Here is a 12,625-nt window from a genome sequence, read left to right as displayed (position 1 = left end):
ATGCTGCAGACATTTCCTCATGTGAAAGTCAGTGTTATCCTGGTCCTTTGTCTACTTAGTTGCCCTAAACCTTTGCTTCTTTCCAGGGTTCCATAAATACTAGTGAAACGGGGAGAAAGAGGGCCCTAGAGGTTCTTAGTCTCATTCATAAAAGAATTTAAGTATGGACCCAAATGGAAGCTTTTACAGTTTTATTAGAATCTTAAAAAAGATCCTCAGGGCAGGCGAGCTGGTCAGCTACCTTGAGGAGGAGAACGGTGGGAAGAAGGAAAGGAAATCACAAAGCCGTGCAGGCTTAGAGCCTGCGTGGAGGTCAGACACGGGCTGACTCACAGCCACATGGCTGGGAGAAGGAAGCTTTAGAGAAAACGTAAAGAAGTACAAGATGCTGGGGCGGCCCAAAGCCTTAACGCATGTTTAGTAAGAAAGCCACGAAGAAGAAAAGGAGGAATTATGTTTTCCTGAAGAGTTCAGGAAAGTGGACAGACTTACGGAGATACATGACTGTGGCTGGTCCTGAAGGTCTGGGGGATCTGAGCTAGTTCCAGGCGGGAGATATTTGCTACCTCATTAACACACCATGTATCCGCCCACCTATTTAGCATAGTTTAATGTGAACCTGCCTTCCTGGGAGTGGTTCTATCACCAGGTAGTTGACCAGTGAGACTGGGAAAGTAGGTCCTCCAACAGATAGACTAGTGGTTTTATAGTCTTGGCCAGTTAAACTTAATGGAGCTTATTGATACTCTAACATTAGTTCTGATGGTTTCTGTTCGTGCTCTATGTGTTTCTACAGAGGAACAGAAACTGGGAGTTGCCTAATTCCACATTTTTTTTTCTGGAGTTGTTTACTCCATTTTGCCTTAGGAAATATGTACAAGTTCTATCATACAAGCTCGTTGACTTTAGGTTAGGATTGCTTTTATGCTGCAGTGAGCTGAGTTCAATTAGCATTGTATAGCCCATATTTACACACTCCCACCTACATACACGCACACATGCACACACACATGCACACACACGCTTTTCCATTACAGGAAGACTTGCTAACCTACAAACCCTGTGATTGAAGGCAGATGTTAGAAATTCTTAATAGAGAAACTGCTTAGGTCCCCCCCATTGTGCTAAAGTTCAAATTCAGGTTTAATCAGATCCATGTCAATTTTTTAGCCTTTAGAACTTCGGATACACTGAAGATTCTTTAACTTGTCCTTGATAACATCTCAGAATTGGCTTAGTAAGCCAGTGAGTATTAAAGCAATTATTTAAACCTAGATTTGACTCAGTGTAGAGCCAAGATTCTGAACAGTTCAAGGATACATACTGGATAAAGTTGACATCAAAGAAACCTGGCTTGTACTTGACCACCAGATATGGTTATAAAGGCATTAGTGTGGCGCACAGCTTCACAATGTACTTTTTACAATGCACTAGTAAACTTTTGCTTTATGGCACTTTCATTGAATTATGCAACTCCTGAAGAAGATAAAGTAAATAAATGTGGACATTGAAAACTGCATGTCTGTTGATGGGTCCCTAAAAGAATGCTGTAGATCTTCAGAAACACTGTCCATAGGCAGTCTTTTAAAGGAGATGAGCTAAAAGTAGTACATTATGGAATAAATTTCTTGTTACCTCAGTTTTCATCTAAGTGCCAGTGGCTATCTCTCCATATGAAAGAGCCTTCGTACCAAATTATTATGTAGTTCAAATTTTCCAAAACAAGGTCACTGCTAAGGTTTCAATAAGTCTTAGGAAAAGTTAGGATCAAGTGAGTATGCTATTCCTTCATTTGTGCAAGAGAGCTACTTCGTAGAAAATGGAAATGTGGAAGTTTATAACTCAAATGTGTCTCATAATCACTTCTGGAGGGGTGCTGGCAAAGTGAAGTGACTCAGTAATCACAGCCCGGGGATGTCACCCTGTTTCCACCACCACTAAGGGAGAGCATTATACGAGGTGGTGTGATAGTGTGACAGAATGAACACTGAAATAATATTTTGTAAGATGAACTATTGATTTAAAAATAAGAAGAATGGATGTATTCCTTAGCTGCATCCGTGTGGAAGATGAACGCCTTGGTTTCCTGGTGGTTTCTATAATTATGCCACCATGGTAGGTCTGACAAGTGAATTACATGTAATTCCCAGAAGTGAGTGGCTGAGGCTGACTCCCAACTTGTATTATTGATGAGCTTCATTTCACAATCGGAGACTCCGTGCTGTTTGTGGATCTGACAAACAGATGTAGATGGGAGCCATTTTCTCCGTTGTTTATGTCACATTGTGTCAGCGGCCACAGTCTTAATATGACTCTAGCAGGCGACAGTCTATGCCCCAGGGCTGTACACATGTCCATGGGGGAGCTGGGCTCTCCACAGGCCACATGAGCATCACTGACTTTGTTTTACTTCTGGGAATTCATGCTTCTATTTCAGATGTCCAACCCAATGGCCATAAGTTCTTTTCTTTTTAATTTTTTATTGCCTTCATTTTTTTTTATATGTGTATGTGTGTGTGCATGTGTGTATTAGCTTAAACTTTAGAGGACACCTGGTAGAGTCAGTTCTCTCCACCACAGGCATCAAACTCAGGTTGTAAGCGTGGCGGCAAGCACATTAACCCTGCAAGTCATTTCACTGACCCTCATCAGGTCCTTGACTACCTGAAGGATTTTGATTGTGCAAGATACTTTGAAGCTAGGTCATTACTCATATCACTGTGTAAATGAGGGAACATAGTATATGTAACCCAAATCACAGTCCATGACTAGATTGAGGCTCTTGTTCTGTCTGACTCCAGTTCAGAGCCCCACATGGTGACATTTTAGTCACAAGATTAAGTGGAGTCCATACTTGTGGCATGTGAAGAAGGCTGTGTGTACCTCTGTGTATACTGGTCTACATTAGTAGAATCAAGTCCATCCATTCATAATGGAAACTAGTGCAAATTGAATGGAAGGAAAGATGGACAAAATGGAGATACATGATGGATAGATAAATGGATGAGATCTAGAGATGACCGACAAGAGAGGGAGAGAGAGAAAGGAAGGAAAGAAATCAGTATTACAGTGAAATCAAATAAATGATATGTATAATTCAACCTGTAACAGAAAAGTGTATTCATCTTTTCAAACAGAGTAAACATTTTGATATATAAATACACTTACCTAAATCATGAGAAAGACTCATTTTATTAAGATAGAATTCTGGGGCTGGAGAGATAGCTCAGGGGTTAAAAGCACTGGCTGTTATTGCAGAGGACCCAGATTTGCTTCCCAGCGCCCACATGGCTGCTAACAACCATCCATAACTCCAGTTCCAGGGGAATCTGCACCCTCTTCTGACCTCCATGGACATTGCACGACACGGGTGCACTTACATACATACAGGCAATACACTCATACACATGAAATAATAATAATAATGATAATAATAAATAATAGAAGACTTCCATCTGGACGTGATGGAACACACCTTTAATCCCTCACTTGAGAGGTGGAGCTAGGCAGATTCTGTGAGATTGAGGTCAGCCTGGTCTACATGGCGAGTTCTAGGCCAGCTGGGGCTACAGAAAAACCCTGTCTCAAAAAGACCGAAAAGGAAAAAAAGGCTTGCAGTGACTGTGCTTACAAGTGAGAATGGCACGTCTCACTAGCTAGTCCCAAGACGGGAGCCATGCACTGTTAAACAGGCAGTAACCAGAGTTGACTGCGTGGAACAGCATCGTTAATGGGACACTCCAAGTCCTTCCAGGCTCTAAAAGCAATTTCTTCATTTAATCGCTTTATCTCAAGATTGGAAGGCACTTGGGCGTTCTCATTCTAAATGTAATTCCCTGTGCCTATCAACATTCCTGCCAAGGTTCTTTCAACGACATAGGTATCAATATTGTTTTCATATTTGAAAGTGATATTAAATCTCAGTAGCAATTCAAATGCCACACAAATATGCACACACATGCACAAACTCACACTGGCTTTGCACCTTCTTGAAAAACGTATTCACTTAAATCCATTCATGTGTGTACATGCATGCACATGCAAGATGAATAGATTTCATAGAGCATCTCTGGTTCATCTTTTATTTCTACAGACTTGATTTAGTGATGGCTTATTTTTCTACCCCTAACACTTTTAAGGATAAAATGATAATAAATATTTTGGAACAAAGGTATAAGTACTTTATTACATTAACTTATTTTTCTCTTTTCTTATATACTGAAGATTTGAGTTCTTGTGTTTTTCCCTGTTAACTAGTTCATGTATTTAAAAATCCTCAGGAGAGAGGCCACCTGACACTCAAATTCTTAGACATATTTATACAATTTGGTAAGCAATTCAACATGTTTCTAAGAGAATTTGTCTTTTAACTTAGGTTTCCCGCCACCAAATGGGCTTCATGTGGAAACTGATTAGAAGCACCTGCTCGTGCCTAACAAACTCACAAGGCATAGGAGTGGTGGTTAGAGCTAGACGTGCCCCCCATAGGCTCCTGTGTTTAATACTTGGTCTCCAGTGGGTGGTAATATTTGGGAAGGTTATGTACCTTTTAGGAGGCTGAAACTTGCTAGAGAAGTACATCTCTGGGGTTGGGCCTTGAAGGTTTGTACCCTGGACCACACAACAGAAAAGTAACTAAAACTAGAGAAATATGTGTAAAATGCGTCTATCAGGCTCTTAACCCTGTGCTCCCACTTCACAAACGCACCCCTACCCCATAAAGACTTCCCAGTGGGCATCTGAGTCTTGCATGCTGGCTTCCACTCATGAAACCACTGAGTGGAAATACTTGAGTGAAATTACAGTGCAACAGCAACACTTCAGACACCCTGGGGCAGGATGCTCTGTCCTCAGGAAATGTGTGTGGGGAAGAAGCTCAAATCCTGCTGTCATGGTCTTTGGAAGCTGATTTTAGGGGGAATCCGGATATGAAGGTTAAGCCCTGAGGGAGATTACCTCTCTTATATCAAGAGACTGGGGGCGGGGGCCTTCTTCTCTCTAGGATTATACAGTAAAAAAGATGGCCGGGCATGGTGGTGCATGCCTTTAATTAAAAAAAAAAAAAAAAAAAAGATGGCCATCAATAAACCTAGAAGCAGGTCGTCATCGAACAGGAGATTTGAAGACCCCTTTACCTTGGGCTTCCTAGAAGAAGAAATACGTATTTATTCTTGAGGCTGACAAATTATGGTAATACACTGTAGTAGCACAAACTAAAACAGCAATTATCTCATGAATAAATTTGAAAGGTCTGAAACTTTTGAATCTTTGATCTTAGAAATTTTCCTTAATCTTGTGAACCGGTGTACTAATTATGCATTAATTTTCTTGTTGCTGTAGTCAAATACTTGACAGGAAGCAGTTTAAGAAGGAAGGGTTTGTGTGGACTCAACATCATGAGGGCTCTGTCCATCACAGTGGGGAAGATGTGGGGCAGGACCAGGAAGTGGCATCTGCAGTCAGGAAGGGGAGGTGAGTGCCGGTCCTCAGCTCAGTAACACCTTTTCATTAAGTTGGAGACCCCAGCCACGGATCGTGGTGTTCACACATGAGGTGAGTTTTCCCACCTGTCAACCCAATCTAGAAACTCCCTCACACACACATCCAGAGAACTGTCTCTTAGGTCATTCTAGATCCTTTGGCATCGACAATATTAGCCATCATATTCAGTTTTGATGATTAACTAAGGAAACTGTAATCCATCTACAGGGTATTCGTGAAAATTACACAGTGTAAAATATCTTAAATGCTTGGTTATTAATCATTGTTTAGTGAGGATTAAATACATTCTCTTAATTCATTTTTTTGCCTTCCTGAAAATCATACAATTTGTTCATATTAAAAAAAAAAAGTTTTCTGGACTGGAAAGTTGACTCAAAGAGAAATTTCTGCTCTTGTGGAGGACCCAGGTTTGATTTCCAGCACCAACATCAGGAGACTGACATCCACCTGTAACTCTAGTTTTAGGGGCTCTGACACACTTTTCTGGTCCCCTCAAACACCTGCACACAGTGGCTACACATACTCAAGCACACACATATAAACATAAAATAAAATCTTAAAAAAAGCTTTCTACACTTAGGTTGCTTCCATCTCTTAGCTATTGTGAAAAGAGCAGCAACAAACATGGATGTACATATGTCTCTGTAATAGGGTGAGTTCTTTGGGAAGCAACCTAAGTGTCCCTCAATTGATGAGTGGATAATGAAAATGTGGTTCATTTATACAATGGAGTTTTACTCAGCAGTAAAGAAAGATGAAATCATGAAATTTGCAGGGTAACTACTGTTGGAGCTTCCTGTTTTGTGTGAAAAATGTCCACAGCATAAATAGAAATGGCAATTTTTACTCCTATCAACCACATCCATGTATTTTTTTCATCAGTAAGTATGGACATAAAATGAAAAATACCTAACAGCTACATTTTAAGATTGCCTTGACAGGTGAAGTAAAGTAATTCTTTTACCACCTCATTATATGTATCATCTTTATGTTCTGTGAATATTCATGAAATCAGAAAACTTAGGACTAGATAATCCACAATATGTATCCTGGTGGTAGACTATAGAATCTATTCTTTCACTAATTTAGTTTTGCAAAAACTGCTCTTTCCAAGGAGCTATGAATTGAAAAACCATTTCTGCTCAGACTGGTTTCAGAGGACATCCACTGAAAAGCAGGTTTTGAAACTGTCGCGTATCGTGAGCATCAAGAGGCTTCAGGACCACACAGACAACTGCAACTCAGGAAGCAAAGCGGAAATAGGAATATTACTGGCCCTGAAAGTGGGCATTTGTGCTTAGTGTTTTGTGTCATTGCTATATTGTTATACAAGAACTTTACTGCTGTGAGTAAAGGGAAGGAAAATTCCAGACCAAAAAAAGAAAAGGCTTCCACAATAATTGATACTTTTAAGTGATAACCACTTATTACCAAACATGACCACTGGATTGATCACATTTTAATTTCAAAGTTTTATTCAGGTTTAGGCAGCAACTTTCTTTCTAAAACATCTACTGCCCTGGAATAAAGCAAGCAAACCGGGAAAAAATGTGATTCGGAAATAATGAGAGGAAATAATTGATTGTATCACAGCCAATTTGGGTACTCAAGAATATAATATTTGTCTTTTAGGCAATTTAATTATTAACATGACCAAATCATGTTAGCCGATTGCACTGGCTTGGGGCATTTACCAGAGGTCGGGGGCTATGGATTTTATTTTCCGTGTTCTGTCTCATAGATCTGAGAGTGGAACAATTTTCTTCATTCTCACTCAATCAATTTCTGTGTGTTTTCCAGATGGAGTGGTGCTGAGATGTGTTATTTGGAGACTCCTGAACTCTGTTCTTCCAGAACAAATTTCTAAAAGGAAAGAGGAAAGAAAGTCATTGATCTAAAGAGGTCAGTAGCGTCGCAGGAGAGTTGCGAAGGGAAGGCCACAGGGCAGGCAGACACTACACAAGAGAAGCTAGGTGGACAGAGAAAGTGCAGTGTATGGCAGATTCAGCCATGCCATGGCACGGCCAAGGGCCCTGTGGCTGGTGGAGTGTGCCAAGGAGGGAGCAGCTGGCTGGCCAAACAGAGGGGAGGGCTCATCCTTGACCAGAGCAGCAAAGACTGTGCTGATTTACACAGACTGAGACACTGGTGTGGAATCTTCCCGTTCCATAGTCAGCTGGCTAATTTGACTAGTTTAACAGTCACATTTATTCAAACACGTACTGTCTTCCTAAAGATTGCCAGTTTGCCATCCATCCATATCCGTGTGTGTTGGAATTTTCTCCATCTCACCTCAAAGGGGTGAGCAGATGTGTACGTAATTATTATTACTTCCAGGAACTGCTTCCGTGTTAATGAATTTCCATCTTAATATGTTGTTTTTAATATATTTTGTGGCACACTTTCCCTTACATCTTTACATATTGTGGTCGCTTTGCTGGTTCCTAAGTAACTTGAGGAAACCAGATGCCTGTTTTTCTGAATCATATCTCCTCCCAGTCAGTGTGCACATCTCTCTTTCATTTGTTTTATGTCTGTGGTCAGATCTTCACTGTGCAGAGGTCTCCTTTGAACAGTACTTTTGTATTTTGGCATGGTGTGGCAGGGCCACAGTCCAGATGTGTTTGTTCTCCTCACGCTGCAAACACTGCTGCGTACAAATGATCGTTATGCTTATGGAAATATCTGATTATTCAGATGAGGCCTTGGTCTTACCATGCTAAACTTATTTTCTTCCAGTTTAGTCTGAACACCACAGTTACTAAAAGGTAAATAACATTTTGCAGGATGATTGCTAATGCACCATTAGCATTTAAAAGACACGCTCTATTTATCATCCGCTTTTCCTAGGCTCACTCTGAACCATAGTACCATTCTTTCTTCCTGAAGAGAATACAACTTTTAAAGCAGCTAAAACTGTGCCTTATCTGTGACTCGATGCAGAGCAGTTTGGTCCATAGTGGTCGGAACTCACTGCACCTCCTTTCTCCGTATTTCTTAAGGTCATTGGCTACAATCTCCCCTCTTTCTTTCTTGTCCCTCTAAAAGTGCTTTCTGAAGCCTAGGCTTTGGACTCTGTTCTGTTACTTGAGATTTGGCATCTGCCCATGTTTTAGAAACATATTCTCTACAGGAATATCTGCTTTTGCATGTAGTAAATGATGGAAGCTACCACAGGTGTGAGATTAAATATTGTGTGACGGATATGCTGTTTTTTCTCGGGAACCTTTCATCTAAAGAGTGTCAAGCTCATAGAATTAAGTGCAATGGTGAGAACTTCTGTTCTGAGGGCATGGGTAATTGCAAACATGCTCCATGCCAATTTGCACAGATTATTTCACCTCTTTAAATTAGCTTTCCTATCCTCTAAATTGAAGAAAATAACACCATCAGCCACATAAGATTGAAATCCTCACAACTCTTCAGAAATGTATGGCGTGCTCAAAGCTCGAGATACAGGATCAGCCCTCCATGCGTTTTGACCCTAGCTCCTCACTACCGCTGCTGCTACTTATATGCCCTGTGTTTTTTTTTTTTTTTTTTTTTTTTTTTACAAATTTATCTATCTTATCTGTCATTTGTTTTTGAGGCAGGGTCTGTGGAGTCCCAGGTTGACCCTGAACTCACTATGCACTTGAGGGTGGCTGTGAACTTCTGATCCTCCTGCCTCCACTTCCTGAGTGGTAGTTTGCACTTCTGTATTGCCAGGCCTGTCTTCCACTGTGCTGGGACAGAACCCAGGGCTTCATGGGTGCTGGGTAAGTGCTCTGCCAGCAGCTGAGCCCCAGACTCAGCCTCTCCTCCTCACTCAGGTCCTGGCTAAGTGTAGCTCATTTACCCTCAAGTGCTTCCTATGTCCTTTATCTCAAAAAAAGAGGAGGGTGAGATTTCATAATAACAGTTTAGAAACAAATGGCTCTCCTTTCATGTTTCCAGTTTAGGGCTTTATAGACTCTAACACTTTGTATCCCTAAAATAGTGACACAAAATTCATATTGTAAACACCTATTCAGTTCCATCAATTGTTTTATTTAAACAAAATTTTCTGTAAATATTATCACTTCCCTAACTGAACACAAATCATAATACCAAGGAAGTGGATTACGAAAAGGGCGGAAGGGAGACATTTCCAGTGGGAATTCATCTGTGTTCTTGGTGAGAAACTACACAGTGGGCATGGCTGAATAGTCACGCCTCCTCAGGAGAGCCTGGCCCCTTTGCAGGGCCCTTTCCTACTGTGAGCCTCCTTGCTCAAACACACAGGTATGAGCCCATATGGTTTGTGGCATTCCCTTGCATTTTTAGAGACAAATGAAAATTCTCTGAGTTTTGAACTTTAACATCAATAAAAGTCTGCTGAAAACCACCTGTCTCTTCATTCTTTACATCAGGTAAGTGCTTGGCACAGCCGAGTGCTTGGCGGATGCCTTCGGGTGTCTGATGGGCTCCACTGAGGATTCAGGTTCCCAAGTAACAACTGTTACCAGCATGATGAAAGAGTAAGTGCTGCATCCAGAGACAGGCCAACCAGATAGTAACAGTCTCACTGTTCGACAGGCTTCTGTGGAAATCCCCAAGGAGAAAGCATGTGCATGTATCGCAGTATTCTGTTTGACCCACTCACTGTGCTGGTTAGACTCATGTTAACTCGACACAGGTCTGGGAAGATGGAGTCTCAGTTGAGGAATTTCCTGGATCAGATCGGCCTCTGGGCTTGCCTGTGGAGCATTTTCTTAAATGCAATTTGCTGGAGGAAGGCCCAACCCTCTGGGGGTGATGTCATACCTGGGCTGGTGGACCTGGGCTACATAAGAGCAGTTGAGCAAGCCAGGGGGAAGCAGCCAGGAAGCAGACTTCCTGCCTTGAGTTCCTGCACCTGGATCGCAGTGTGAAAGTGTCAGATTAAACAAGCCATTTCCTCCCCAAGTTGCTCTTGGTCTGAGTGTTTGATCACAGTCACAGAAAAACACGCTAAAACTTGCACTAACTTACACCCTCCATAGTTGACATTAAGTCCAGTGCAGAGTTTATTTAAGCCAATGGATTTCTTTTCCTAAACTTCTGATGATCCAGACATGTTTTTCTTTTGTACTAGGCACTGGGCAGGTGGAATCTAGTTGTTAGTGTGCAGCTTTCTCCCATCATAATGGAGATCTCAGAGATGTGCCCTGTGGCTTCTGTAATTAAATGATGATGGATGAACAGAAGCTTGTCATGTGTGCTTTGATCAGGAAAGAATTTAACGTGAGACCCAAGGCAATAGAAATGTGTGAGGTGGGGTGGAGCCCTGCCACTGGTAATTCAAGTCATCTGACATCATCAAGAGAAGCTTTATCTCAGCTCCTGTCAATCAAGAAGCAGTGATGAATTGAAACATGGAATTAGTCTGGTAACACTATCTGCATTTACCAGCGTCTAGCTCATCTACAGGAACTGATAAGTGTTTGAGCTAGAACATTATCTGTAAGGGAGGTGCACAGGATGGCAGACACATTCATTACACAAGTTACAGCGTGGGGGTGGTCAGGGACTTATACGTAATCACAAATACTAGCATCTCCTAGACTAGTGTTAAGTAAAGGCATTTTTACACTTTTCCACCCCATAATTATTATAAATACATTAACACAGAAAAGGACTGGGAATGTGGCTCATTGACCCAGTGCTTGCTTAGTAAGCATGAGGCCCTGGGTTCAAGTCACATCACCATGAAGAAAGAATAATGAAAGCAAAATACTGATTTCTACATAAGCATAGGTAAGCCCCCCAAAATAGAATGCTGAGTAAAATTTAAATCACGTCCATAAATAGGCAGAAAAGGGAAAATATGATGATCAAAGAAGTTGTAAAATTCTTATCGTAGGAGCAGTTATTGAGTGGGTTAGAGCTCAGGGAAACATCCAGAGGCAGAAAAATGTTTTCTGTCCTCACATGTGCGTGGCTTCAGTACCTGAGCTGCCATGGGGGATGTGAGGAAGGTGTACACCCACACACCGTTCATCACTAACTCCTCAGATTCAGGCTTTCAACAGTTTAAACCTAGCCTTGGCAGTTTCTTCCAACGTCCTTCATAGTCTGTGATTCATATGTTTATATGTATTAAAATATGAATGACATCTCACATTTGCATATTTTCTAACAGAAGACCTTGTGGCTTACAATTACGCATTCCATTTAAAACTCTTAAATTCAAAATTGGGTAAGTTATCATAAAGGATTAGCAGCATTGTGTGTAACTGTCACACTTCTGCGGTGTCAGCCTTTGTTTTAAATTAAGGTAGTCTGATGATTTTACTTGTCTAGCCTAAAGCTACATCTTTACCAAGTGATACAACGAGACCCTAACCTAGGTATGTTTCTAAGTAACAGATTCATTATTCTTCAGCTTCGTGAATTTAAAGTATCTTTTCAAATGAACGCTATTAATTGTTTTGTTTAATGAGTGGTTAATATGCTGTAGTGCTGTAATAGTTACTTTTCTGTTGCTATGGAAAAGCACCACGACCAAAGCAACTTAGGGAAAGAAGAGTTTATTTTGCTTGATGTTCCAGTGGAATGAGAGACCATCCTGGTGGGGGAGGCATGGCAGGAGGAGGCCAGGGCAGAAAGCTGAGCACTCACATCTCCAAGCAGGTACAGGAAGAAGAGAGCAGCAGCCGGGAAATGGGACGTGGCTCTGAACTCCCAAAGCCTGGCCCAGTGAAGTGCTTCTTCAGCAAGTCCTTACCACCTAAGCCCCCCCAAGCAGCACCTCCAACTGCACAACTGCTCAAATATTTGCATCTATGGGAGACATTTCTCATTTAAACCGCAATGTATGTTCTATTAATAAACTGAAAACTTTGGGGGTCTTATAATGGGAAATGGGTTGAAGTGACATAATGTGATCATCTGAGCTCCTTAAGGTAATTTGATCCACCTTGGACACTTGTCTTCTTGGTGACAAGAAAAGACAATCATCTCTGAATTCTAGGTTCAGTCTTTAAATGCATTGAGCTTAGAAGCAGCCATTATTGAAAGGGCCTTAAGGGAAGCAGCAGGACTGGGGGGGGGGGCAAATGGGAGCAGGGAGGAGGGAGGAGGGAGGAATCCTGCTGTTTCCACCTCCTGAGTTTCTCTGAGC

Source organism: Nannospalax galili, unplaced genomic scaffold, assembly GCF_000622305.1.
Source record: "Nannospalax galili isolate Female #2095 unplaced genomic scaffold, S.galili_v1.0 scaffold534, whole genome shotgun sequence".
Classification (NCBI taxonomy): Eukaryota; Metazoa; Chordata; class Mammalia; order Rodentia; family Spalacidae; genus Nannospalax; species Nannospalax galili.
Note: the sequence above shows the minus strand (reverse complement) of the source record.